The sequence below is a fragment of the Adiantum capillus-veneris genome, chromosome 24, assembly GCF_014529385.1.
Source record: "Adiantum capillus-veneris isolate H3 chromosome 24, ASM1452938v2, whole genome shotgun sequence".
Lineage (NCBI taxonomy): Eukaryota > Viridiplantae > Streptophyta > Polypodiopsida > Polypodiales > Pteridaceae > Adiantum > Adiantum capillus-veneris.
This window is the reverse complement of record NC_140954.1, coordinates 89453261-89476977: the sequence shown is the minus strand read 5'-3', so window position 1 is coordinate 89476977 and position 23717 is coordinate 89453261.

The window sequence follows — 23717 nt, the reverse complement described above, 5'->3', positions numbered from 1 at the left end:
CAATAGTATATGCAAGTCTTTTCAAATGTGGTGATGATGACCAATGTGGTATGCATATTAGGTTGAAAGAATTTGTTCTTGTTGTAAAGTTAGTGCTTTGACATGTTATCTTTTGTCCTTCTAGAATGGCTCTAATAAGCTTTATATTTTTAGAAAAAAAATACATTGTTATAAAATGGTTTCTAATTTCTAATGTGCATAATGTTTTTTGGTCATCCCTATTCATGGTGCACATGGAAAATTATCATGAAGGACCTTGATTCAAGCTTGCAAATTTGTTCCTCTACAATATAACTTACTAGTATTACAGTGTTCTATAGCTGGGAAGAACTTCTCATTCATAATCTCCTTGTCATTATCAATGGAGGATGAAAAGAAGTGACTTTTTTGTGTCAGTGATACCTAGCAAGAGTCATAGTGCTCATAAAGTGCTTCGTATACTAAATTGAATGATCAATTAGCCATGTGTAACCGTAAATGCACTTACACCTCAAACTGTCTAAAAACATGCTAATTTCAAGTAAAATGTGAGACTTCTAATAGATTTTTTGAGGTCATAGGTACTCTTCCAATTGAAATCTATACTATTATAGATTCCTGTAAAATTGTTGGAATGACTAGAACAATTTTTTTTTTAGGAGCACTAAGCTACGCACTAATGGACTTCCCGTTTTTTGCTGTTTGTAAAAAAGCACTTACTTTGAGGGCTTAGTTCTTCCATTGGATTACACATTTCAACATTCTTGTAATTTTTCCTAAAGCACATGGGTCTTGTGAATACTCTCAATGAAGGGTTTTGTGAATAAACACCTCTTCTAGGAGTTGTTAAGTTTTTCTTGGACCTTGCAAAGGACAGTTTTATGTCCTGTTAGGTTACCAACCTAGTGTTAACAAGGAGAAATTATTTCTTGGGTATTAGAAAACTATCCCATTCAATTTGGTGGAGTTTGCTTTAAAAAGTGTAAAGGAATCATGCTGGGTTTTTCTTGCTCACTAGTCATGTGCAACCTATATCTTGCTTTTTTCAATATAGATGGATTATGAAAAAAAAATCGTACCAAAAACATAGTCTCTTCTCACAAATTTTCATGGATGATGTCTTGAGTACTAATAATGGATCTTTCTATGAGGAATTGCCTTCTCTTTACCCTAATATTTAAAAAATAAAACTATTCATGTTCTAAATTACAATTGAATCTAGAATGTTTGTCACATCTATTCACTTTCTTAATTTTTCCATTACTTTATTTAGTCCTATTTTGAGAGAATTCGATCTTGAGTTTATTTGGAAAAGAGACAAATTGAACGTTCTCCCTATAGAGTTTTTTCACATTGAGGCAACCAACCTTGTAGAGCTCCTACTACCCATACATGTTTGAGTATGCTTTAACTAATTCTCCACTCCCCTTAAACATCTTTGCTACCTTTGAAGAGATGAACCAACTAATTATCAAATACTACCTTAATGGATGGAATGCACAATAACTCCTCCAAACTATCACCTCTACTATTAAACACAACAATTGGCATGGTATCAGGCTTAATTATGACTCTCTCATCAAATACTACCTTAATGGATTTAATACACAATAACTCCTCCAAACTATTACCTCTGTTATTATACACAACAATTGGCATAATATCAAGCTTAATTATGACTCTCATCAACTTGATGAGATTGTAAGCCCATACTCAATAGCCCTATCACCAACATTGAATATGGTGCTTGGGAAGGGTAGGATTGCATGCGTGCACGCACGCGTGCACACACACACACACACACATATTTATACAAATGGCAGTCTGATCCAGACTTATTCTAGCACTTGCCACTTATTGAAAAAACCCTATTCCAAGCATGCATCTGCATAAGGCTTGAACTTCATGCTATTTTACATACCTATCAACCTTGTCAAAGAAAGGTCTTTCATCTGAACTACTCCCATAAGATGATGTGAACCATGGCTTAACTTAAAGGAATAATATTTTATGATATTTCTTGACCCTAATTAAGTCCTTGGTGGAGCCTACCCTTACTTGGTTTTGTGGTTGACCATAGCAAGAATGGGTTAGACATTTGACTCTTGTTCGTGTCTATGTGGGAACTTGGGCATTACTTTGGGAAAGTATCAAAACAGCTTGGTTTTATGGGAACCTAGGCATACATGGTGTGGAGAATCCCTTTTATGGATTGCTTGAATGGGGAGACCCAACTTAGTGAAAATTGACCGTGCCGTTTCTTGGTGGTTGATGCCATATATACCTTGTTTTGTGTGATGGGCATTAACTACCCACCAAGGGTACCTATTGTTTCCCTCCTCTCCACACTGCTAGGTGGTGATCCCCTTTGGGATCTTCTCCTCTATTTCCTCTGCATGTGATGACATCAAGTCTCTTGCATCTCTTAGATGAATTGCTTTGTGCACCTATCCTTTTTCATATATGGGCTACAATTTAATGGTATGGTCACTATCATACACTAACATGTGATTTTTAAAGTGATGACATCTTCTCTTGTGTTGATTAACAATGCCTCTATGGGCATGATGTTGCTCATTCTTGCTCTAGATATTATTTCCTAAAAGGTACGATGGCTATCATCATGAGGGGTTGGAAACTACCTATAGTAGTCTGGACTTGCTAGGATGACCTAGCATGGAGATAAGGAGGAGGCCTTGGCCTACCACTTCCAACCTCTATTAAAGGTGAGGGTTTCTTACCCTCAATTACCCTTCTGTATTGCCATCTTTCTCACTGTTTTTAGTATGTACCTAAACTTGCACTTGAATGACAGAGAGTGAATTTGGTGGTTTTGCTCACTCTCATTGCAAAATGGAGATGGTGGATGCTACTACCTCTCCCAAGTTGATTACATGTCTTTCTAATTTGTAGTACTTCATTTTAATCCTAGTTTATTGAAACTTGAGTTAATGGTGGAGGACTTGCCGATTCTGAGTTTCTAGGACATTCATGTATCTATTGAGGTGTAAATGGGGGACCTTTGACCATCTGATTTTGTTTTACTGGTAGCTCTACAATTGGGGATATAGGTTTCATTTTCTATACCTTTTTTGTATATCTTTGGTGACTTTGCCCTAAGTTTTGAACTCTTGCTTATGATCATGCTTTGGAAAAGGGTAGTTGAAGAACCTTTATGGATACATGCTTGTGCTTGAGCAAGCCAAAGCATGAAGGGTAATCACATGCAATCTTGAAACTTGGGTTTTTTTTTTAATGTGCTTGGATTATAATTGAAATGGATGTTTCACTTTACCTTTTGTCTTTTGGGTATGTTAAGACTTAGGAATACTTAGGTATGTTAAGACTACTCTTTTACAATACTTTTTGATCTAGTTCTCAGCTTTTGGATATCCTAGACTATGGTAATTGGAGTAAAAGGCTTTGGCCTTGTTGACTTTGCGTTAATAAGCTATTATCTATTGATTTGTAGAGATTGGGGGTCGTCTAAATTTGAAACATGTCTAATGATTAAATTTAGTCTTGTTGTTAGCTGATATTTAAACAAAAGTACACTTTGAAAGGATTTGGGAATGTTGACTTGCTTTTATGTGAAAACTTTGACCTAAGATTTTCTTTTTTAAAGAACTTCAAATCCATGTCCTATGAAAAGAACAACATGAATCCTAGTATTAGGAAAGGCTTGGTTTGAAATGAAGTTTTTTCTTGAAGAGGTAAATACTGGGTCAATTGCGGGTATGGTCATGGTAGTTGAAGCATCTTCATGAGTACATAGTGGTGCTTGAGCAAGCCAAAACATATAGAGGATTTTAAGACTTGGGAATACTTGGGTTTGCTAAAACATTAGGGCTGCATCCTTTGTATTCTCCGATTCTTGCCTGATTTTGAGCGCTTGATGATGAAATACTTTGGAGGATGGAGTTGCTTTTGGGGTCTTTTGCTAAACCTTTTGATTTTTCTTTGACCTAATGCTGAGCTCTTGGTTTTACTAGACATCCATAGTGTCTACCACATTGGTTTTTGATGAGTGTCTTTGACCTAATGTTAAACCTTGGTGATGGCATGCTGTGAAAGATGGGGCTACTTAAGGCTTCTTTTACTAAAACAATTGATTTTGTAATGGTCTCCTGCTAGCTCTTGATGTTACTAGACATTCATACAATTCTACTAACTGGTAAAAAATGGTCTTAAAGAATTAAAACCTACTGGTTATTATTCTTTGCCTTGGGGCTACTTAGGGTAACTTGGGATTTGTAATACTTAGGGCTTTTGGTTCTCTTATTGTACTTGCTACTTGTGTCCTAGTTCAGAATTTTTGGTCATGGCATACCGTGGAAGATGGACCTTTGTTTACTTTTTTTTATAGCAATGGAACCTCTTTCCATTATTATTTGAGTAAATGGATTCCTTTTCTTGCCTTTTCGTTTCTAAGATACTGGAGACTCAGAGTTCCTATTGGTTTGTAAAACATAGGGATAATATAACGACCTATAAATAGTTTCTTGCTGGGGTCCTTTATGGACAGATTTTGGGTTGCTTGCACTCTTACATCGTTCCTTTTGATTAGGGGTGGGGTGGGGTGGGTTATTAGCAGGCTAGGGCCTAATTCTCTACCCTAGGCTTTGATCACCTTGAGCAACATGGAAGATGGTGACTCTACATGGATACATGCTATGCTTTATATGACCTTGAACATTCTAAACTGGAATGTGTTTCACATGTTAGCTTTAAAATGGATCTCAAATAAGGATATTGCTTTTGAAATGGCTTCACTTTTGTAACACCCAAGATGGTAGATGGTTGGGGTAATCTTGATGGGCTTAAGCATTAGAAGACTGTCTTTGTTTTGGTTGATTGACTCTCGCTAGAACAAAAAACTTTATTGTAGGGTTTTTGAAAACCTAGTCCAAGAGACCCTTAGGATTCAAGCATTTTGTTGGATACTAGTGGATTCTATTGACATCAATGTTTGGGATGTTTGGTTGTGCTATGATCAACTATGGTTCATATTTTGGTCCTTCTATTAAACTGGTCACGCACCTACTCGAAGGTCCTATATTGATAAATTGTCATCTTAAGGTTTCTTACAAATTAACACACGAAACCATGTTTTCAAATTCACCAAGGCTAAAGAGAGTGGCAACTATTGCTCATTCCTCTTGGTACAAGGAATTAAATGTAGTTGTTGGAATGATACTATTATGAGAGAATGTAAGCAGACTCGTTGATTTTGTTGCACTTTTAGCTGTGGAAAAGGGTCTTAAGTGCTAGGGAATATTGATATGATGTTGCAATTTTTTGAAAAAAACTAAAATAATTACTTACTATTTCTTGCCAAAATTTGTGCTATTACAAAAAAAAACCTCAGGAATGTATATATTAAAAAAGACAAGGAATATTCTCTTAATACAATATCAAAAGATTAACGTGGTTATAGAAAATCTAAATGAGCATATTTTATCAGAACCACTTGTAGCCATGCCCATCACGAGGGGTGATTGCCTTTTCATGAAACCAAGGTAGGTAAGACCCATGCATGTGTAACTATAATAAAAATAAGAAGAAAAAATTAAGCTTGGATGCTAACAGGAACATTTTTTGGAACCTTTAAGGATAACTTGTGTGCACGTGCTTTGGGATCAATTTTTGACACAAATTAGAGGTACAATACTTCAATTGGAGCATATTCAATGGTGAGCTAATTCATGAATTCGACTTGAATACTTGAATTGGACAATTCTCTACAAAGTAATAATGGCAAACTAGTTGCTTATAAGTTCCTATAATGAGAACACATTGAATTTTTCTTTTGTTTTGAGTCTACCCTTGGTCTTTTTATTTGAGAATGTGACATGTCCTTTCCATTTTATTGTTCTAAATTCTAATGCGATGTAACTTTCATTTTTGCAAGGTGGCCCTCTACTTTCTACAAAAGGTTTAGCTTAGAACCTGGAAGGGCACTTTTAAGTTTTCCCTTTAAATGATACATACATTTTTTTGGGCCATTCCAAATATGAAATTGCCAGATCAAGTTGGACGCTCTTCCCATGGAGGAAGACATTGTTAAGTTCTCACAGTCGCTCACAGCTAGGGGAAACTATCGTTGAGTGATGTAATCATCGCGATGGACGAAGGCGATGGGCCATTAGTGCGTCCATCGAACGAAGCCTTGGTGGGGGGGTATTTCTTCGACATCAGGACTGACCCAAGTGGTTAGTAAAACGGGGTCTACTGATAGGGTCCGTGCAGCTAAAGAAAAAGGAAGGTTGACAGACCAGATTGCTACATGATGTAACTTTGAGGTTAGAATCCTCAAGGCAGGTGAGCCGCAGGCACGATCCGTACGGATGGAAACAAGGTGGCGGTGTTTTCTTTTGCTCTCAGACCAAGAATCTTGTTTGTAGCATTTTGAAGGGTTCTGACGCTAAGGATTGTGCCAAAGCCACAAGTGTTATAGGCCATGAAAATTTAAAGAATGTGAAGACTCGACCTGAACAAGAGCTAATGGAAGTTAATTGGTAGTTATTTAGTGGCCCTAATGGTAACAAAAGAACCTGATCACAAGTAGAAGACGGTGGGTCATTCGAAGACGGGTTGGAGGATCGAGCCTTTAGTGCTCATAAGAAGTCTCTCCCACAATAGGTTGAGGTTACGGAGGCTATTTCTGTCGCGCTTCTGCTAGCTCTCATTAAGAAGTAGCTAGCATGCAAACTAAATTGACGTTGGAGTTTTGCTTCAGCAGGAGAATCCCAAAATAGATATTCCTGTCTAGGTCGAGTTTGTGGGCTTGCCTAGTTGGCTTTGGGATAATATCACGATGCTTTCCAGTCAGCTAGGCACCCCCTAATGGGGAGGAGCTGGGAGCACAACGGAAGAAGAATACGCACGCACACACTCACACACACACCACCATAGGCACACACAGGTTGAAGGGGGAGAGCCAACGTACTGTATGCCCCCTTTCTTTCTTCTCTTATCTTATGCACTAATTCAATACACATTGTACTTAGTGTTAGTGGCTCACACAAGTGTATAGCTGTACACTTAGGGTTAGTGGAAGTTAGTGATGGGCGGTCGGCCACATGGCCATTAAACCTAAAATTCTCCCACTTGATGGCCAATGTGGGAGACTATAAAAATGAAAGAGCACCACTCTTCACCCAATGCCCATCAACGTACGACAGTGTTGAAACTAATGGTTGGAGAGACTCTTAGTGAGTGCATCCGCTGTGTTCTCTGACGTAGGAATCTTCACTAAATCAAAGCTCTTGTTTGCCAGGCATTCACTTGTAAACCCATTTACAAGGCAAAGCTTTCCTACCTTTTGGCAATGGAACAAGTTCCCATGTTTTGTTCTTTGCAATAGTAGATAGCTCCCTCTTCATAGCATGTTCCCAGTGAACCTTATCATTGGCTAGCATAGCCTCTTTGTAACAAAAAGGCTCACCACTATTTGTCAGCAACACAAAGTCCACGCCTGGAACAAACCGTTCTGGCGGATGTGAGACTCTTTGAGATCTCCTCGGCTGATCAGAGCTTGTACTAGCCTATGTAGTAATTGGCTCTGGAGCTATCTGTGCAGGAAGTGATACATCGGAAAACGTCACTTTCCGGAATTCAACCTCTTTCGTTGGCTGCCTATGCATCTTGGTCTCATTGAAGACAACATCACTGGTACAGATTACTAATCGACTTTTCGGATCCCATAAACGATAGCCAAATTGACCATCTACACCATAGCCAATAAAGATGCATTTCCTGGACTTAGGGTCAAGCTTAGCACACAACTCCTTGGGTACATGTGCATAAGCTTCGCAGCCAAATGTACGGAGTTTTTCATAAGACAACTTATGTCCTGACCATAACTCCAAAGGTACATAAAACTGTAATGAAGCATGTGGTGATCTATTGATCAAATACACAGCAATGTATAATGCTTTAGCCCAAAATGCTTGCGGTAAATTAGCTTGTGATAGCATAGAAATAATCCTCTCTTGGACGGTCCTATTCATTCGTTCGGCAACACCATTTTGTGCAGGGTTATAAGGAGCTGTAAACTTGCGCTTAATCCCCCTCTTGAATAGAAGTCTGCAAACTCTTTGGAGACATATTCTCCACCATTGTCTGAGCGTAAATCTTTCAACTTATGTTCAGACTGAGTTTCCACGCTAGATAAGAACTTTTTGAAACAAGAAAAATTCTCATCTTTAGACTTCATGGCATAAACCCAAACATGTCGTGTTGCATCGTCAATGAACGTAACATAATAAGACGCACCACCATGGGATTTAGAAGGCATAGGCCCACATAAATCACTATGCACAAGCTCTAAGGGCTTTCTTTCTTTGTCAAAAGACTGTGTACGATGTGCTCGTGTTTGCTTACCATATTGACAGTGTTCACAAAAGGGAAAACCAAAAAATGATAAAGACGGTAAGTAGCCCAAATGAGAAAGAGTTTACATGCCCTTCTTTGACATATGACCTAACCGGCTATGCCACAAAGCAACAGTTGGCAGCTCGGTTACAGACACTGTTCTTGTCAGATACATAAAGAGGATAAAGTGTACCAACTTTAGAACCATGGGCTAAAATAAGATGACCTTTCGCAATACGCCAAGACTGCTGATGAAAAGTGACTTTGTAACCCAAGTCATCAAGACGTCCAACCGAAATCAAATTTTGTGTCAAAGCTGGAACATGACGCACATTATGTATGGTAAACCTCACCCCATTTTCCATAACCATAGCAATATCACCTATGCCCACAATGTCACAAGAGTAGCTGTCACCTAGCGTAATAGTGCCAATGGTTTCCTCATATGTAGTAAACCAATTCCTATGAGGTGTGACATGCAACGAAGCGCCCGAATCAAGAATCCATGTATGGGACACTTCACCACTAACAAGTAGCTCTGCTGGCATAGAACTCTGCAAAGATAGAGTTTCTTGTGCATCATAAAATACATCATTATTTTCAATCAACATATTGATGTCTTGTGCATCACAATCATGTTGTACTATGTTCAGTTCTTCAATCTTAACCAAACTCTTTGGTTTCTCCTCTTTATCATCATTGTCTTTGCCTTTGCCTTTACCTTTGTCACGCTTCCAAGCATAACAATCCTTCTTTATGTGACCAAACTTATCACAATAATGGCATTGAACATTGCGACGACCAGGAGACTTTGATCTAACTTTGAAGCATCTCTATTGCCCTCTTTCTTGGATTCACGATTCAAAGAACGACCTTTACCTTGTTTTCCATCCTTTTGCACATAATGAGCTTCGCCATGATGCGAGCTATCCATAGCCTTGCGGCGCATTTCCTCTGACAAAAGAGAACTAGTGACATCAATGTACACTAGCGTACCATTAGGAGCAGAGTTACTGACAGCTGTGCAAAAGATATCCCATGAGGGTGGCAACGAACAAAGTAAGAAGATTGCTTTCATCTTGTCATCAATATTGATCCGTTGTGCACGAATCTGGGCAAATAGAGAATCAAAGTCATTAATATGACTGGCAACACTAACTGACTCCTTCATGCGAAGGTTAAACAGTTTTCGCATCATGAAAACCTTATTACTTGTCGTATCCTTCTCATAAGTGTTGCATAACTTTTGCCATAAAGCATAGGCAGATTCACATTCTAGCACTGAAAAGTACACCGACTCAGCAGATGCAATCTAATAGTAGATTTGCATAGATCATCAAGCTACTCCCACTGAAACTGAGTCAAATTCATCTCTTCAGTCCGTGTCACATAAATAATAGGCAATTTTTGTGTCTTTTGGATAAGCACATCTTGCATTTGATTCTTCCAAAGCTGAAAATTAGTGCCATCAAACTTCGTTATGTCATAAATGTCACAGTATTTGCTAGTAGACATGGTGACAAAACTACCAAAAAATTCTGGGAAAATTTCGGCAGAGTCTCCTTTGTATTTGGTACTAAGTCAACCAAAATACGAGACAAAATGACCAAGTATGTCACTCACAAAGCATAGAAGAGAGCAATGCCTCTCAAAAGCACACTGTATAGAGACCAACTGAGGCGCATAAACAGTCAAACTGGCCATAGACCGCCAACTCGGCATCAAAAGCACCTATACCACTCTATACATATCCTATGGCGAGGCGTCGTAAGGGATGCTCCAGCTACCTGTATCACCGAAGGTATCTCCACATTCGAGAATACCCCAGCTCAAAACCTCACGCTATCGACCCTCAACAACGTAGGTTATGCAGCAAAAAACGTATAGCCAAGTCTCAGAAATGGCTATCTTCCGGACCAAGTCTCAGAAATGGTCGGGACTGCCGTACTAGCCAAAAGATGGCTCCACAAAAGCGTACAATGGCAGTATCCACAAAGACGTACAAGTCTGTCAAGATGCTCAAACAGGCATCAAAAGCATGAGCCTGCAACTAAACATCTCTGCGGGGAGTCAATCCACTCTCAAAAGAGCTCAAACACTGTCAAAAGTGACAACATATGCATGTACGCATAAACAACTGCTCCCACTGGAACCATAATATCGCAAGCACTGAAACTTGTAGCCTGTACTTGTACCTGTACCTGTAGTCGAAGAAGACAATACTGTCAAGCTCCCACTCTATGTGTGTGTATGAGGCCACTCCGAAAGAGGCTACACACTTTCGAATGAGTTGTGGGCTCTCGTAGATGGAAGAGACTGCAATAATGTTACCTTTAACTGGCTATGGAAGCACTGCATCACAAACTACCACAAGAGGGCTGAAAATTTCAGCTCCTGAATCGTAGCTCGAATGGGGTTTCTGATGGCTCGAATGGCTCCGAAATGGGGGTAAATCTATAGGACACCTGGACACCTGTTGGAAACGCTCTCGGGAAGCTGAACTTTCCAATGGCGAAATCGGAATCCTGTTTGCACTCTTGAAAGTGCGCGTGCGCGCAGAAATGATTTCGGGAATGAAACAGCTCTGATACCAGATGATGGGGAGGAGTTGGGAGCACAATGGAAGAAGAATACGCACGCACACACTCACACACACACCACCATAGCCACACACAGGTTGAAGGGGGAGAGCCAACGTACTGTATGCCCCCTTTCTTTCTTCTCTTATCTTATGCACTAAGGCACAATACACATTGTACTTAGTGTTAGTGGCTCACACAAGTGTATAGCTGTACACTTAGGGTTAGTGGCAGTTAGGATGGGCGGTCGGCCACATTGCCATTAAACCTAACACCCCCTTGTTTGTTCCGAATAAGAGGGGGCTAGGAAGATCCTCTAGTCAGGTTTTTGTAGGATGAAACGGGTCTAAGACACCACCAAAAATCATCGTGATTGTTAAGGCGGTTACGCCGCTAGCGGAAGCTAAATAGCGAGAACTCAACCAACAACAGAATTTGTCAGACGAGGACGGAGCTTGACCCGCAGGCGCATGGAAACAACTAGGTGGGTGTCAAATCACCTACTCGACCTTCTAATGACAATCACTACTAAGGAAATCAAATCTAAGTTCTAAAATACGCAAGTGACTGAAATCCTTACTACGAACGAATGCTATACGAAACAGGATCTAGAATCATTGAATCGATCTCAAACTCAAGGGGAAGTCTATACACTAGGTAAGAACAACACCCTAAAGACTTGAACTGCAAAATCAACCTATAACCACTCCGTGCGGCAAACGCGTATGAAGACAGGCCGAAAAATACAGGTGATCGAAACTTGACCCCGATGGTACCAATGTGTAGCTCTACTCGTTGTGGTTCTATAGATATGCTGCACACTCCATTCCGACACACGAGTTGGAAGAAAACTCACACCGAAGCTCGTAGGAACTTACCACACATAGAAGCCGATAGCGCGCACTCTTGGTATCTGTGCGTAGCTCTCGCCGTTGCTAACACAATGGCGGTGTCGCTTCTCCAATGGCGGCTCCGTAGCTCACGTAGCAAGTAGATAAGACTCTCTCTCTCTCTCACTCACTCTCTCTCAGACACAGTCACGACGCTCAAAAACTCACTTTGATTAATAATCTGAATCCCCTTAGGTTACAAAAACTTTGGCTTATATACCTCAGCCTTGGAGGTGAGAACATCTCTAACTAAATACATCAGCAAGTGAAATTACTTCGGGATTACAAGCTGAAAACTCAATTGAGTCCCGTTACTTAATGAATGGCTCAAATCAAAATTAATGTCGGAAAGACATTTATTACAATCAATGGTTACAAAATGATGAGTGTGAGCAAAAATGTGGGTGTGATCCTCTGCTGGCTCAACACTCCCCCCCTCCGCGTTCATGTCGTCCCTGACATGACTTTTATGCTTGGTCAATAAAGTCCTGTCGTCTTGAGCATCTGCAATTGTGATTCGTATCGTAGGTTGCCGATGGTCAAGGTTGGGCCGAATATTTTGCTTTCGTGGGTGAAAAAGCCGGTGTAGAAAGCTTCTTCGAATGTTTGCATGTGGAAGCTAGGCAAAAACATAATCCTTTGGTATAGGAGGTGCAACACTTTTGGAGAAGGCTGCAATGAAAGATCATATATCATATCAGTCACTGTGTCGGCCGTCGATAGTAGACTCGAGGTCGTGGCTTTATCTGGCGCGAACACTTCAATGCAAGCTAAGAGAGTCCTGCAGATTTTCTTGAGCATCTGACACGAAAGGTCAGGAGAGCCAGTAAAGAGCTTGATGGTGTCCGTTAGGGTTTTCACCATGTAGGCTTTACCTATTCTCTCTCCTGCCTTTGGTCCTGGCATCCTGGGATAATTAAGCCAATTTGGCTTCTTTTCTGCAATCTTGCCATGCTCTTTCCAGTTTCTGACTCTTGGCACCGGGCAAAAGGTTGCATTCTCTCGAATCTCCTTTGGTGCCTCCACCAAGTAGATGAGGTAGGCTAGGTATTTGTTCAACCAACCTTTTCTCCATCTAGGTTGTGAATCTACTATCCTCTTTGACTGTTCCTCCTTTGTGATGTCCCCTTCGTAAAGAGCGACATACTACTCCTCCTCTATTCTCTTTTTCGTCTTTAGCACTTCAAATTTCATCAAAGGGAAAGGCAGGCTGGGTTGCATCCACTCTTCATGGAGCACTTTTGTGTCTAATCCCTGAAGTCTAATGGAGATGAGGAGTCTCCTCTCCCATTCCATTTCCGCCTTGGCACTCTCCTCTGCTGACTTTTCTATTTGGTCATGGAGCCTTTGTTCTTCTTCTTCAGAGATTCCTGAAGTCGAGACCACCTCTTGAGCTGGGGCTGGATCTTCAATTGTGGTTGCCTCTCCAGTTTCTGGTAGCTCTATGGATGCTCCACCTGATTCTTCGTGTGGTGTCTCTGTCTCTCTTCTTTGTTGCTCTTGTAGATCTTGGAGCTGTTTGCGGAGGGCCTCATTCTCTGTCCGTAGTGTTTGATTTTCTAATGTGAGCCTCTCCTCTGCGGCCAATGATCCCTCCGCAATGTGCAACCTTTGCACTTGCTCTAATCTCAGCTCTCTTTGTAAGCTTCGGACCTGGTCTTCCAAAGCTGGTATGATAACTCCCTCTTGTTCGGTTCCTGCTCTGCTAGCTCTAGGGGTAGTCCTGAGTCTAGTGATTGTTCTTTCTTGGAGCTCGACTCTTTCCCTTAGCTCAATGAGCTCATCCTTGGCTGCCTCCAACTCATCTTCTATTCGCTCCTTTGCTTCCTGTGCACTTGTTACCTCTCTTGAAGCCTCGGCTAGCTGGAGTATCAAGCCATCTCTCTCGTTTTCCGCGTCATAGAGTGATGCTTTATGACTTTCAGATTCAGTTATAGCATTCTCTAATTTCCTCTGCAACTCTGCTTCCCTTTGTTTGGCTGTCTCAATCTCTACTTCCTTTGCCCTGGATCTTTCTTTGATCTTGCCTAGTAGTTCATGCACCATGTGCATGTCTTTTTCATCTTCATCTGTCAACTCTAAAGCTCTTTCTGCCACCACCTCCACTGGCTTCGGCTCTTCTAGTACGTTCTGCTCGTCCAGTTTCTCTTGAGATTTAGTAGACTCATCTACTTTCCCTTTCCCCTTGTCGTCCTTTTTCAGCTCAGCTTTTAAAAGTTGTACCTCCTCTTTAGTGTATGGCTCGACAGGTTGCTGCTCCAGTATAGCCTCTGACTCCTCATAAGCTTTAATATATTGATCGTATTGATCAACATGTGGCCTGGCTGAGCTAGTTCCGACTTTGGTGGGGTCTGGCACCCACTTTTCTTCAAAGTCACCCTTTAGAGCTCTTTCTGCTCTAAACTGCTCCACTAGTCTTTCCATTCTTGCCACTTTCTGACTTTTGGTTTGCTTGGGAGCAACCTTCTTCTTTACTCTCTTCATAAGCGGCTCGTTCACCTCCTCTTCAGGTTCTGAAACTATTTCTAGTTTCCGGCGTGCTCGTGTGGACGCCCTCTTGGATACTTCGGGCTTTTCTTCTTCCTCGTCAGCTTCTCTAAGCCACTCATTCTGGGAGGGAACCTTTGGCCACTGATCTCTAGCTCCAATAGCTTCATAAGCTATTCTTGTCAGAATTTCCGCTCCTCCTATGTACTTTGGCTTCTCGTTGTGCATGGCAATTACTTGCTCGTGGATGTGTTGAGCATAATTCACCTCTTTTGGCATATTGCTCTTTAATGCCCATGTGATGGTGGTCGCAATGGCATGGGGCGGTGTCGTATACTTTTGCGGTCTTTTACTGCAAACATGGAGAAACTGGTTGTACAGTCGGCAAAGGGTTGCCGCTCTTTGGTCCGCCATATCTCCATAGGTTGCATTCTGTTTCTTGGATCCATAGACCTCTATGGCCTCCCTTCTTTCCCTGACAGAGCTCCCTTTGTTGTGCAGCTTCAATGCGTCTGCAATGAGCTGTGGAGTGATCTGTACTTCTACTTTCTCTCTATCCATGGTTGTCAATGTGGCTTTCCCATCCTTCTGAATGGATGTTGCCAACTCGTACACTCTTCTTGTATCCACACCTGATGGTCTCGAGGTGAAGAAACTGTGCAAGTCTGCCCTTTCCAGGTACCTGTTGATGTCTTCTGACCTGCTATAGTCTACCAATTCCTGTGGGATCATCGGTACATCCACCGCTTGCCCTTGAGGATCTCTGAAAGTCCCCTGGTAGATCTTTATTCCCTCTTGTTCTAGTACTGCTTCCTCCACCCAAGTTTTGGTTGGCTTGAGGGTTTCTGCTGGAATGTTACGGGGTTCTGCTTCTGCAAGAGCATCTTTGATTGTCGGTCTTTTTCTCTTTGTTGCTGATGACTTGGCTGAATCCATGGATCCTGTAACTCCAATTTCAGAAGTTAGCGTCTTTTTAGTACTGAAAGCCGAAATGAAGCTTTTAACTATTCAAATGACTTGAAAATTGAAACATGAGCTATTCAGGGCCTAAGGATGCAGGGTAGGTGAAAAAATATGCAAACTGGGCTCAAAATCATGCTGGAGACATCATACGCGTATGATGTCTTTTGTGTCAAAATGACTTCATATTGGTTGTGCTTGTAGCTGATAGTGTATACATGAGTATCATATGCTTGGATTTGAGTTTGGATCCCATTTGGTCAAGTTTTGGCCAGTTTAGTCCAGTTCAGGCTCTTGGCAAAATTTTGAAAGGGAATTGGATTTTATGATCCAAATTGGATAAAACTTGGTGGTTCACCTTCAAATGGCATGTAGATCACTTCTGTTTGGTGGTTGAAGCCCTGAGGTGCCAAAATCACATAGTGAGACATCATACGTGTATGATGTCTTTTAGTGTATTTTTGGACCAAATTTCTCTATAAGCTTGGATTTGGCTTTAGATAGGCTTATTCAGTGGCTTTAGATAGGCTTATTCAGTGGATTTATAAAGTTTGGATAGATTTTGGGCTAAAAATAGCTCTGGAGACATCATACGCGTATGATGTCTTTTTCATCAATTTTTCATGGGATTGGTTCTGTGGACTCCCCATGTACTAGTGAAGGACTGTCGCTACTCAAATCTTGGTTTGGACTTGAGTATGTTGGATTTGGGTCAAAAATAGGCTTTAAGTGAAGGATTTTCCCTCAATTGGGCTAATGGGGTGATCCACTTGACCAAATGGTTCCAAATTTCATATGTAGCATGTATTAGATATATATAATGGATGTATGATGACAAATGAGCAGTTTTGGCTCTGTAAGTGCAAATAGACATCATACGCGTATGATGTCTTTTGTGTCAAAATGGTGCTTTTTGGTTCTAGATAGCTTGTAGATGTGTTAATCAACAATCCTACAAAGTTTCATTGAGTTTGGAGTTATTTTGACAAAATTAGGACCAAAAATCAATTTTATGGCCTAATTTGCGTATTTTTGGTTTTCCTTGGGTTTTCTAACTCCAATTCTTTGGAAAAACCCTAGGTCAACAGAGCTTGCAAGAGGCAAACAGAAAAAAGTTATCGAAACGACACAAAACTTCTCAGGAAGCTTAACAACATCGAGGGCAATGCAACCATGGAGTATCTCCGGGTTTGGATCACCAAAAGTAGGTCGGAACAACCGATTCGGCTACGGACACACAAAGCGTCATTTTGGCATAACGGCTAAAATTGATGACCAAATGACATGAAACTTCACAAGCAGCTTCAAATATACATGGATGACTTATGTTTGCAAGCAAAACCCAAAAGAAATCTGATTCACTTACCGATGGTGAAAAAGACGCTTTCGGGCAACCAAATGGAGAAAGATGGAGAACGGGGAGCCAAAGTCAAGTTCAACCAAATAGGTGGCTTCACAACATATCCAATGAGCTGGAAATGCAACTCTCGAGAAGAAAAGTTGAAGAAATTCAACTCCAAGGCAAAAAGATGACTTCGGAGACTGAAATGCCTATAAGGGGGCTTTTTAGCTAAACTCATGAATTTTTAAGTTGAAAACTAGTTAGCAGGGCTTAGGGCACTAGCACAAAGCATTCTTTGCACAAAAAGACCAACATTTCAAGAAAAGACATCATACGCGTATGATGTCTCACAGCATGATTTTCACATCCATTTCAACATTTGAGTGCATAGCTTCATTCCACATGTTAATCACATCCTATGAACCAAGTATCTTTCTCGAGCTTTGAGTGTTAGAAACCCATCTTCTATACTAGGGTAACCCACCTATAAGTTCTTGCAAGGTTTGGTTAGGCATTTGTGCCCCTACCTAGCATTCTTCCCCATTCCCCGTCTGCTCTTGTTTCTTGGTTTTGGTCAGTTTTCGCGACAAAAGTTAATGATAAGCATCAAAAGCTTATGGCAACGAGTCTACCTCTCATGTCTGGTGTCCTTTGAGCTCTCGTAGCAGTCGTAGAAGGCTGTAGAAGGTCGGATGCTCCTGTGTGCTCTTTGCTCTCTCCAAGGAGGTAATAGTGGAAATGAGCTTGAAAGTGATGTGAAAAATACTTAACTTCGGACTTCCCGGATCACTTGTTACCAAAATTGACATGTGCTCCTATCTCGTCGTGAAATGCACTTTAGGATTTGAAATTTCTCAATTTGGACTCCATTTGACCTGTTTCTGAGAAATCTGTCCACTTTGCCAAAATTCTGTCATTTCGGGCTTTCCGCAACTTTTTCAGAATTGTACCCAATTTTTACCATGGGTTGCCCTTGTCATTAGGACCATCACCATCTATTCTTTTCTTTGATTCGCTTAGCAAATGTATCATTATATGTGTATGGTCTCTGTCTGCTAGGCTTTGCGTCTTGTTTTAGTGGGATTGTGTGTTGGCATATCGATGGGTCAACTCCCTTTAAGTCCTTATAAGACCATGCAAACACATCCCTGTACTCTCTGAGAAGACTCAAAAGTCTCTCTTCCTCGCGTGGAGACAAATCTGTGGCTATGTACACCGGTCTAGGTGTCTCACCTGAAGCTGCTAAATCCACTTTTTTTGCATCCTCCGGTCCGTCATAAGATTCGTTCTCCCTTCTCTCTCGAATAGGTTGGGTTAATACCACCTTCCTATCCTCAATTGTGAATTTCCTGTAGTGAGAGGGAACATCCATGTTTTCCTTGATTTTGGCGTTTTCGTCCTCTCCACTCTCAATTTCTTTCGTCCAAACTTCTTTCAGAGTTTTCTTGAGCTCTCTGTACTTGTTTCTACGTTCTAACTTGGACTCCGTGTGTTCTCTGTTGCGCTTGTTCTTTTCTGATTTTTCTATTTCAGTTTTCGTTCCATTCCTTTGAACTTGATTTCTTGAGCCTCTTTTGTCTTTTCGTAAGCTCTTTTGATCATTGCCTCTCATTCTTCCAGAAATCTTGTCCTTAACACAATCTTCTGCCTTTACTAGCATTAGGAATTGATTTTTGCCCCTTATTCTAAGCATCGGATTGGTTCTAACCCCCTTTGTTTTTCTCTTTGCTCTATAGCGTTTCTGGCGTTGTTTAGTTTGGTTCGGAAAATCATAAAATCGGACATCCGTTATAGTTTCTTCGTTTCCGCTTGAATTGTCCGTTGACTCGTTGTCTGCTTCATTTCCCCACTCTGGATGATCGGGAATGTCGTGAAACACCTCTTCTTCATTTTCCTTTTCCAGTGTATCGTTTTTTTCAGTTTCTTTTTCGAGTATCGTTCTCCGCATGAAGTATGGAACCACGTCGTACCCGTCCTTGTCGCAAAATTTCATTGTGGGACCATCCGGGATTGCACAAACATCTAGGGTTGCTAGAATGTGTGTCCATTCTAATGGTTCAAGCGTGTCCTCTGGAAAGGGTTCTCCTATATAAGTTTCGTCTTCGATAGCCCTTTCTAAAACACATTCTTCTCGCCTCAGACTTCCACATTTCGAGGCTCCACACATCCATAACTCCTTGGGCTTACCTAACCAGGCTGGAAATTCGGATCCCGCCAAAGTAGTTGAATCAAACTCCTCTACCGGTGTTCGGTTCACATCTTTGTAGCTATGGTCTTTCAGGTTCACACGTGTAGTGGTTTCTATATTTCTCAGGTATATGTGATCGTAGCCCCAATCCTGGACCATTTTCAACTGTCTCATGAATGGTCTTCCCAATATGATATCATAGTTATTCTCCTTGCCAAAATCGACAATAGCAAAAGTATGTTCGTATTCAATGCTGCAAGAAGTCACTACGACTTTCTCTAATAACCCCATAGGTTTCTCCATGTGTCCATCTGCTAATTGGAGTTTCAACCTAGTCTTCCTTATTGCTGGTTTCCCCCATTTTTTCCAGATTTCTTTTGTAGCAATGGCTACCCCAGCTCCACTGTCTAGTATTGCCATCGTGTTCACTCCTTGGAATTCAACTGGTAAGGTTGTATTCCCCTCTTCACCTTCGCAATACTCTCCGACCTTGTTTAAGGGTACAGGCTTAGCGTTCTTTTGTGGTTTGCTCAGCTCTTGTATACCCTCTTGCAGTCTCGATGTTGGGTCTTTTATCCCAAATTTCTCCAAGCATTTTCCTATAGTGGTCCACATATGTGGTCTTAGCCTCAAAAGCTCAGCTAGAGTGATAGTGCATGTCACTGGTATTGACAAGATCTCTATCAATCCTTGCGAGTCCATGACTTTTTCTGATGAGATTCTTCGTGAGGGAAGTGCTCTAGTCTCGGATTTTGCTTCATACTCTCCTAAGTATGAAGGTAAGGTATTCAGTGAGTGAGGTTTGCTCTCCATTGTTCTAACAGAGCCCCCATCTCCCCAGTAAGATTGCAGATCCAAGTCCACTTGAGATCCTACCTCAAATTCCACTATGGGAGGATTCCTGATGTCCTTTTCCCAATTTGTCTGATTAGCTTGGCAACTTAGCTCGTTTGCAAAGTTTGCCTCTCTCACTTGTTTCCAAAATTCATTGTAATCTTCATCTCTTCCATAAGACCTCTGTATGACTGGATGAAAACTCTCTATCTCCTGATCGGTTGTGTTCAATACTATGCGGTCATCCTTGTGTGTATTTTCAGGCTTTTGCGCACTGGGAGTCTTTTCAGCTACCCGTGAAACGATAGTCTCTTGCTGAATTGGGTTTTCCGTTCCACAATTCATTGTTTCTTTTGGTGATTCTAATAAGGCTTGTGCAGTCTCGATCATTCTCTGGCACATTTCAAGTCTCTGCTTTTCCAATTCCGCGTTTGGGTATGTCATCCACCTCTGTTCTTGTGTTTGGTTGTTCTTTAACCTAGCTTCGTAAGCTCTCATCAGTGCGTCCAATGGTTCGTATACTTTGTCGACTAGCACTGATCCCCCTGAGCTTAAGCTCGTTATTTCTTTAATACTCTTTTGTTTCGTTCTTTCCGGGCTCATCTCTCGTTTCCCGTTTTGACTCTCAAGTTTTTCTAATCTATCTTTAGTTTGCTTTAGTTCCTCGCTAGAATAGCGTCTTCACGTTCTTTTCTCAACTTCATGCGTGCTTTTCTAGCTTTCCATGTGTTTCTCTGACTCCGCGGTCCTTGACTAACCACTTCGGTCGCTAACTTTCCATTCTCAGGTTCTCTAGTGGTTTTCTTAGCTTGAGCTCTAGTAACAACTTGCGTTGGTATCAGAGTTTCATTTTCAGACCCACTGCTGGTAGGAATAGTTTCTAGCATATTCAATGTCGTCTTTTGCACTTTGTTTGGATTCTTTGAACAATCCTCAATGAAGTGAGTAACCCCACACTCAGTGCAATAAGCGTTAATTCTAATGATTTCCATATGTGGACAAACATTCATCAGATGGTCACCTCCACACTTGTAACAGGGTCCTAGTGCTGGTCTTGGTCCCACTTGATTCGTCCTTTGTGGATAGGATGGTCTTTGTCCTGTTAACCCTCCATGAGCTATGAACATCAATGCTCTTGCGTCCAAATTGTATCTCTCTTCATCAGAAGCACTTGTAACTGTTGGTGTTCCAACATTCCCAATCATGCCCCATGGTTCTGGTTGTTTGGGTTCTTCTGGTGGGTAATACACAATTGGAGACATGTGTGCACCAGATTCTTCATAATAGGCTTGAACAGGCACTAAGGCTTGTTCTTCCTGATTCTCTAAGGTTGGTGCATATCTAATGCCCACTGGTCTTGCTCCTGGTAAAGGTGGTTGTTGTCCCAATACCGGTTGCGGTCTTTCTATCCCCATAGGTCCTGGTTCCCGTTGGGTATCGAGGTACTGGATGTACCTGAGGTGGTGCTAATTGAGCAAGAGGTGCATACTGACGCTCCCTTACATACCCTTTGTTGTAATAGCACTCCTCTGTTGGATGATTTGTCCATTTTTGTTCAATAGCACACCATTTCAGTGTTTTTGGCAATGCTTTTTGGTATGGTGCCATCCTTTTTAGAGCATCTTCTATCATTTGCTCTACATTTGGCATGGTTGTTGTTTGAACATTCTTTTTAGTGGTAGTCTTGCTCGCTATGGAGGAGGAGCTACTGGATGCAAAATCTGTATCCGCTGACACCTCTCCATAAACCGTACAATTATCCACTAAGTACAATGCCTCTCTCGTTACTTGCTCGAAACTTGTACAAGCTTTCAAGTGCAAGTCCTTCTTGAGAGTGTCGTTTCTCAGTCCCTCAATAAAGAGAACAGATAGTCTGTCATCTTGTGGTCGTTCACGTACTGGACATCTCTCAATGTATTGTTTGAAGCGAAGTGAAGCTTCCTTCACTTTTTCGTGTTCTCTCTGTTTAAAAGCATATATTTGTGAGACCGTATTATGCTTAATCCCTCGTTTTGAGAATTCCTCAGCAAACTCTCTTAGCAAATGGTCAATGTCATGGAATCCCCCAATGTTCAGTGGTTGAAACCATGTCAATGCCGTACCTTCCAGAGTAAGACCAAATCCCTCGTATTGTGTATGGAAATCGGTTATCTGCTCAGCTCTTAAGACTTGCTTAAAGAGTGACACATGTGCATACGGATCTCCTGAACCACCATAATTCTTTGGCATACACTTGGCTACTTGAGATGGTCTCATACGTCTATGGTCTACTACCAATCTCATTGCTCTTGTGTCCCGGCTAAAGCTTTCTCTAGCATCATGGACTTCATGGGTTACCCTTGTCAGCTCCCCTTCTCTGAATCTACTACTAGGTGGTAAATGTGATGGTTCCGCTTCGAACCTTGGACCTGGAGTGGTATATGTGGGGATTGGAACTGCACTACCTCGATTCGTATCCATTGACTCTCTGGAATGTAATGATCCCATTGGTCCGGGCTTCGAGTACTGAGGTTGACTGAAAGAGTCAGCAGCCTGAGTTCTTTGTCCTCCTGTCGTCATTGGGTTTTGCCCTCCATTTGTTGGTGCTGGTCTTTGTGAGCTAGAAGTAACATAATACTGATGTAGTGGTCCCCCAAAGTATGTATATCCTTCTAATTCTTTCTTGCCCATTGTTGAGTATTGCCTCCCATACTTGTCGTAAGCAGCAATTTTCACTTCCGATCCCTCTGTGTAGGTTAAGACATAAAGTCTTTTTTGGTCTGTCAACTCTCCGGTGTAGGGTTCTTCACATCTATAATAGAGATCTTGCTCCCCATTATTATATTTGTATAGCCCCACATAGATGTTATCAATGTTGATCCTTGTAGTTTCATTCTCTCTTCTTAACCTCGCATCAGGGAAGTTCATTATTGGTGCTTTCTCCTCAAGTTCTTCATCTACTTTGGCTTTGGTGCCCATCAATCCCCACTTGTCCACAATGTTAGGGTTTAGGACTACCAAGTACATGGTACCCTCGTCATCTAGATATCTATCTCCGCTATAGCTCACAGGCACTAAGTCCTTGAACTCACTAGGTCTCTCTTCTATCTTTACACAATAGCGGTCCATTCCATCTTTGTAGATCTTGGCATCTTGCTCATTGTCGTACTGGTATTTTATGAACAATAGCTTCATTGTGGCGGAAGGGTTTGATGATCTTGCTGCCATATTTTCTCTGTTGTTCAGGTTCAAGTGTTCCAAGTGTTGTTCAGGTTCAAGTGTTCCAAGTGTGGCGGAAGGGTTTGATGATCCTGCTGCCATATTTTCTCTGTTGTTCAGGTTCAAGTGTTCCAAGTGTTCGGTGAAAATCTCGTAAGATCTCTCCGAAGAAGTATCAGAAACACTTCCTTCAAAGATCGGCTCTAATGGTTGCACCCAACTTTGGTTTACACTTCCCTCGGTTGATATGACACTTGCATGTTCCCCTTGTTTTGGTTGGTTATTCTGGAGATTCCTGCCCGATCTCAAATTCATCAATTCCCCTAAAGGACTTTAACTTCTCCGTCTCGGCAATTTGTGTTCCCAAGTTTTTGTGGTCAGAATTGATCCAAACTGATTGATACTTGGTCAATTGTTTAATCTTGTCAGTTGGACAACTTCTATTTCATCAAGTGAGAATTTTGTTGCAGTTATGCTGAAAAAGACATTATACGCGTATGATGTCTTTTTTCACAGATTTAGACTATTTTGGTTATGCTCACTCTCAGTAGCCCCCTTATGCTCTTTCCACTCACAAAATTCAGTTTGAACTCTGTTTGAGCAAGTTATGGCTAATTTAGGCTTTTCTTGGCAATTTTCCGCTTTTGACTTGTTTTTTGGGTCAATTGTGATCCAAATGGGATGAAACTTGAAATATAACCTCTAGACAGCTATTACAATGGATCTGTGTTGGCAAAGTATCAAAATATGTCCAAAATTAGGTCAAAGACATCATACGCGTATGATGTCTTTTTCATCAATTTGGGTCAAGACTTGATATTTTTGCTTTCTACAGTGTTTGTAACAATCTTGTCAGGTCAGATATCAAAAATAAGTAGTGGATG